This window comes from Odocoileus virginianus, chromosome 21, assembly GCF_023699985.2.
Source record: "Odocoileus virginianus isolate 20LAN1187 ecotype Illinois chromosome 21, Ovbor_1.2, whole genome shotgun sequence".
NCBI classification, from domain to species: Eukaryota; Metazoa; Chordata; class Mammalia; order Artiodactyla; family Cervidae; genus Odocoileus; species Odocoileus virginianus.
The window spans coordinates 44,060,884-44,067,109 of NC_069694.1; the positions used below are offsets into that span (position 1 = coordinate 44,060,884).

The 6,226-nt window shown below is 42.3% G+C and overlaps 1 non-coding gene across 1 annotated transcript; it reads right to left on the reverse strand.

Annotated features, from left to right (window-relative positions):
- Positions 1-4,890: 4,890 nt before the first annotated feature.
- LOC139030310 (small Cajal body-specific RNA 18) lies at positions 4,891-4,972 on the reverse strand. The gene has a single exon (XR_011482610.1). It is a non-coding gene; the product is annotated as a small Cajal body-specific RNA 18 (non-coding RNA).
- Positions 4,973-6,226: the final 1,254 nt, after the last annotated feature.

Below are 6,226 nucleotides of genomic sequence, written 5' to 3' on the forward strand. Positions count from 1 at the left end.
ATGAGACAAGTGCTGGGGGCTGGTGCACTGGGATGACCCAGAGGTATGGGATGGGGAGGGAGGTGGGAGGGGGGGTTCAGGATGGGGAACACATGTAAATCCATGGCTGATTCATGTCAATGTATGGCAAAAACCACTACAATTTTGTAAAGTAATTAGCTTCCAACTAATAAAAATAAATGAAAAAAAAAAAACATTTCCTTCTCCATATGATGAGGTAGAGACCATTATGATGCCCTTTTAGGTAAGCAAACCAGGGCTTGGAAAAGTTGTCATATGGCTCAGGTCAGAGGGCTAGTAAGAAGTAAAGCCTGACTTCATGACTCTTGCTCCCCTCACCTATGTTATCCAGTGGAAAGTGTAAACTTCTGATGGGAGATTACAACCCAACTTTTCATTCTCTCTCATACCACCTACCCTTGACTTGCTGAAATAATACCCTCCCAATGATTACTGACTTTCTTGAGGACCTACAATATACCAGCACTCATTTATTTCTCACATCCTTCTGGTGAGGTAGGTAGTAGTATTCTCCCATTTTACATCTTAAAACACTGAGGCACAAGGAGGTTAAGTAACTTGCAAGGTCCACAGCTGTTCAGTGGTGAAGCTGGAATCCAAAACTAGGCACTTTGGGACTTCCCTGGTGGTACAGAGGTTAAGAATCTGCCTGCCAAAGCAGGTGCCACCGGTTCGATTCCTGGTCCAAGAAGATCCCACATGCCGTGGAACAGCTAAGTCTATGTGCCACAGCTGTTGAGCCCGAGTGCTGTGACTGCTGAAGCCCATGTACCTAGAGTCTGTGCTCTGCAATGAGAAGCCCTGTGCACCACAATGAAGAGTAGCTCCCACTCCCCACAACTAGAGGAAGTCCATGCAAAGCAGTGAAGACCCAGCATAACAAAATAAATAAATGAATAAGGAAAGAATTTTAAAAAAGAAACAACTAGGCAGTTTGGCTTCAGAGCCTGTTTCTGACCATCATGTTTCCTGCTCTTTGTGAATGCGTGCTCAGTCATGTCTGACTCTCTGTGACCCTGCAGACTGTAGCCCACCAAACTCCTCTGGTTGGGATTTCCCAAGCAAGAATACTGGAGTGAGTTGGCCTTTCCCCCTCCAGGGGATCTTCCTGACCCAAGGATCAAAACTGAGTCTCTTGCGTCTCCTGCTTGGCAGGTGAATTCTTTACCACTGGGTCACCTGGAAAGCCTCACTATTATTCATTAACAGAAGCAGAGGCAAAGAGAGTGAACTGTGTCCACCAGGACAAGGTTGGAAGCATCATTGTGTCTGTTAAAACAGCACACAGCTTGGCTATGAATGACCTTATTTGTAGAGACATCAAGAAAAGGCAAGTGATCTCACAGGATACTTCAAGCTAATCCATTAGGCATTGGGGCATTCTTCAGAACCTATGCGGTCATGTGTATTTTCCCCACAAGGTGAATTTTTAACTCATCTCTTTACCACAATTAATTTTATCACATATATTTCATTCCTCCACTTGTATATCTCCCCAAGTTCATTTTACTTTTACCTATCCCTTAGGTTGGGGCTTCCCAGGTGGCACAATGGTAAAGAACCTGCCTGTCAATGCAGGAAATGCAAGAGACATGGGTTTGATCCCTGGGTTGGGAAGATCCCCTGGAGTAGGAAATGGCAACCCATTTCAGTATTCTTGCCTGGAAATCCTATGGACAGTGGAGCCTGACAGATTACAGTCCATGGGGTCACAAAGAGTTGGACATAACTGAGCGACTGAGTGCACACATCCTTTAGGTTAAAAGACAAATGAACTGGTTTCACACCGGAAATAGTCCTTTGCTGGATCCCAAATAAGTTGAAGCTAGACAAGAATGCTAAGATCCCCAGCTCCTGTTTGGCAATCTTTAGAAGGAGAAAATCACTATGGCAAGAACAGGCCTACTGCTCAGGGAAGATGGTAAATGTTAACAGATGCCAGGAGGAGACAAAGCCAGTCAATAGCTGCCATTCTTCTTCTTCGAGGAAAATGAAGCATGTTCACATTGAAAAGAGTAGGGCAAATGTAAAGTGAGTCATAAATTTTACAACGCACTCTTTATAAAGGAATTAAATTACAAATTATGATGGTATGATTTCCTCCAAGGCCACATATATCTAATCCAATACTGTAATTAACATTGAGTTTTAAATGTCGCTAGTCTCAGAAGAGCGAATCCACAAGTCTTGGGTGGAAGTATTTCAGAGAGGATGTCGTTGTCAAATACTCCCTTGCTGTCAATGGAGTCAGACGTGGAATTTCTAAAACAGGAAGGCTTCGCTCGCAGTCTTAGGGCTCATTTGGTTGCAAGGAACACAGTCTCACTCTGGCTACTTCACGTAAAAGAAGATTTATTATACAGAAGCTCCTCACGGAATTCAAGACAGGAAGGACAGTCGAGCCCCGTCGGGAGTTGGACTTGGAAACTGAAAAGGCTTTGGGGCTATGCAGCTGTTCTGGGGCTGCACGCTCTCTTGCCCGCAGTTTTCTGCTTCCCCTGCCTCGTCCAGCCTCTCCCTGCAGACTGGCTCTCTGTGTGAACTCCACACACACATGGCTGTGAATAGCTGTCACAGCCTCTCATCCACGGGACCTTGAAGCCCTAGTCACCACCAGCACATGACCTCCAGCCTGTGTCTCTCAGTTCAAATTCTCAAGAGAAAAATAATCAGACTGGTCTGGTTCATGGATCACTGAATCAAGGAGGGTTGGATTTATCTGGTATAAACACAGGAAAGATAGGCTCAGAGCTCTAGTCGGCCAAGGGATAGAGGGGTTCTTCAAGAAGAAATCTCAAAATGTGTCCCTAATCACTATGATCTGGACCTAAGGTTGCAGTGTCCTGGAATCCTCTCAGTATCTTAAACAACTACCAAGGACAAGTTCAAATATTGGGACAGGCTTTGGGGGGGAAAAAAGCAATTAAAATGGAAAAAATAGTACATAAATACATGTAAATTATTCCCCACCAAATGAGATTTAAGCTCATGAGTTACTCTCCATCAGTGAAACGAATGAGATGGTTGGATGGTATCACCGACTTGATGGACATGAGTTTGAGCAAGCTTTGGGAGTTGGTGATGGACAGGAAAGCCTGGCGTACTGCAGTCCATGGGGTTGTAAGGAGTCAGACATGACTGAGCAACTGAACTGAACTGATCTGAACTGAATGAAGTGAAATTTTAAAACTGAAATAAAAACTTTTAGTGACACATTTGATCATTAACTGAAGATTTTTAGGACAAATACCAATGGAGTTGTGTACCTAAGATCAACATAATGTGATACATTAGGCAGACAATATCCAATATCCAGGGATATGTAATAAATATTGATCAATACATGATTTTAAAGCAAAATGCTTTATTGTGCTATAACTTGACTGAAGTAATATGAACATTTCAGAAGCATCATCAGAGAGTAACATTTTTCATTTTTTCTCTGATACCTTCACCTAACCACATTGGAGTTCACTTCTAAACCAGAGCAGGCCCTGGATCAAGAAGTTCCTAGAGAGACAGCTTCTGTTGCCACCATCATCCCTAATAGGATCAAAGCCAGAGCCAAATACAAGCCCCACCCACATTTGGGGGCCAGACAGAGGGGACTTCATGGAATGTAACCAACTGGCTTGACTTCAAATTCCTAGGGCCATTGTTTCAGGATTAGAATCTATCTCTGGCAGTGGAATAGTTTAATACCAAAGTATTCTCATTTTTGAATACTGAATTTTTTTAATAGTCTAGTTTAAACTAAACATTTAAAATATTAATTTAATATGCAACACTAAATATTAAAATGTTTATATTCATTGTTTAAAAAAATAGTGGTAAATCCTATTCAAGCAAAGAAATCATTTGATTATACAGTTGTCAATATTCTTTAGAAGATTTTGAAACGTGGCTTTTTTATTTTAGTTTTGCAGGTATAATTAAAATAAAATCCTTTTTTGTCCATTACTTCGATTTTGTATTCTGTTTTAAGCATGTGTGACTTTTTTTTTATATCAAGTTTCCATGTCACTTTGTCACTGTATTATTTTGTTTGCATTCCTTTTACATTAAACTTTTGTGTATTGAGTGATTGTCATTTTCAGCCAAAATTAAAAAACAAAAGTTTCATAGTGTTCTAACACTTGAGGCTATCTTAAGTCCAACTTCAGTTTTAAATGAAAGATAAACAACATTTTTCCAGAGGGGAAAGAAAATATATCTGTAATTGATTGGCCATTGGCACCTGGCATATACTATTTATTCCTTGGCCTTTATTTGCAGAGAGGGAAATGAAGTTGGACAACTAAGTAGAATTTTTCAGTTTCTTTTCTAGAAAAAAAAATAACAGCACTGGTAAGTCAGTACTGTTCCTGGTTCTCAGGTGAAGAACCTGAGACTTTGAGAGGTTAAGTAACTCACCCAGGGTCATATAGCTAGTAAGTGACAGAGTCTGGTTGCTAATTCAAGTGTGTCTGATTCCGAAATCCATGCTCTGTAGCACCTTGTGGACTCATGACCCCACATTTGTAGATCTGCAGGTATTCCTAGGTCAGAGAACATGTATGTTTGAATTAGTTACAGCCCGCTTCAGTGTAAAAGCCCTATGATAAGTGTTATGTGTATGTAGAAGCACGCTAGGGCCGTAGGAAGGTGATTATTTCAGTCCATCATTACAAAACTGCACACACCGTAACCTTATGACAATGCACTTTCTCTTGTAAAAGAGCAGAAAATAGCTGATAATATAATGGCAAGAGAACCCTATGCAGTAAACTCTCATTAGGTTTGGAATTATTATAGCTAGAGGTAGACCCACAGACGTTGTACTGTAATTACATGAAAGGAGCCCCATGAAGGCTATTTCTCTTTTCCCCCCACTCTCAATTCATTCTCAGAACACACCCAACACCTGGTTCCCAGGACTCAGACTGCACAGTGATCACGTCATTGCCAACCCAGGACTCACAATTACAGCGGCAGAGGCCTCCTACCTTCCCTCACCTCTAGTTTAACCCACTGTTCCTAACCCCCCACCCTGGTCCTCTGGCCCCACTTCTCCAGACACATTTTCAAACCCTCATAGGCTACCTGGCAACATGGAAAATACTGCAGGATCATCTGGGAGCTGCATCGGAGACCCAGCAGCACCTCTCACATCCCAGTCTCCTTACCCCCACCCAGCGGGGCCCGGGCTCCTTTGGACCCGATGTCTTAGACCTCTGCCTCTAGTTTGCACATCCTAGCCTATTCTGCTCTCAGTGTTCCAAGATTAATGGTTATTACAGTTTGTAAAAGGAACCTTGTCTTTTATTGGGGGATTCTGAAGATCTTCTTACTAGGAAAAGATCTCAAAGCCATTTATACTCTACTTGACTGGGAAAAGACCGAGAACTCAGAAGCTGTCACAGCATCTTCTGTAAGTTTAAAGAGTCATGGATGGGACTAGTTAAAATCAGGACATTGCTTTGGCCTCTAAACCAAGATGTAACACCTAAGTGACCACTGAAGTGGTGTATCAGACCCAAGAGGCTGCTGGCAGGAAATGCCTTATCCAAGCACCACCTGCGAAGGAGTCTGAGCTGGGGACTCAGGTTTCCTCCTGATCGCCCCTCAGAACCTCCTTTAGGGTCTCTGTTACAGGCTTCCTTTTAAGAGAAAGATCCAGCACGTCTGCTTTTGTTAGATGATAAAAAGTAGCTGTAACCATGACAAAGACGTGATGTAGAGGCTGCAAGTGGAAACACTTTAAATAATTATTTTCCTTCAGTGGTGAGAAAAATACTTTAAGGGAATAATATAAAATTTTATATCTGTGATTTTAAGTAGTGAGGATAACTTAATATAAATAAATCATAGATTTATGGTTATTTCGTCTATATCCCTACAAGTTTATATGCACAAAAATGAAAGTGAAGGTCGCTCGGCTGTGTTGACTTTTTCCGACGCCATGGACTGTAGCCTGCCAGGCTCTTCTGTCCATGGTTACTGGAGTGGGTAGCTGTTCCCTTCTCCAAGGGATCTTCCCAACCCAGGGATCAAATCCAGGTCTCCCACATTGAAGGAGGATTCTTTACCATCTGAGCCACCAGGGAAGCCCAAGAATACTGGAGTGGGGAGCCTATCCCTTCTCCAGCGATTCTTCCTGACCTGGGAATTGAACTGGTGTCTCCAGCATTGCAGACGGATTCTTTACCAGCTGAGCTACCAGGGA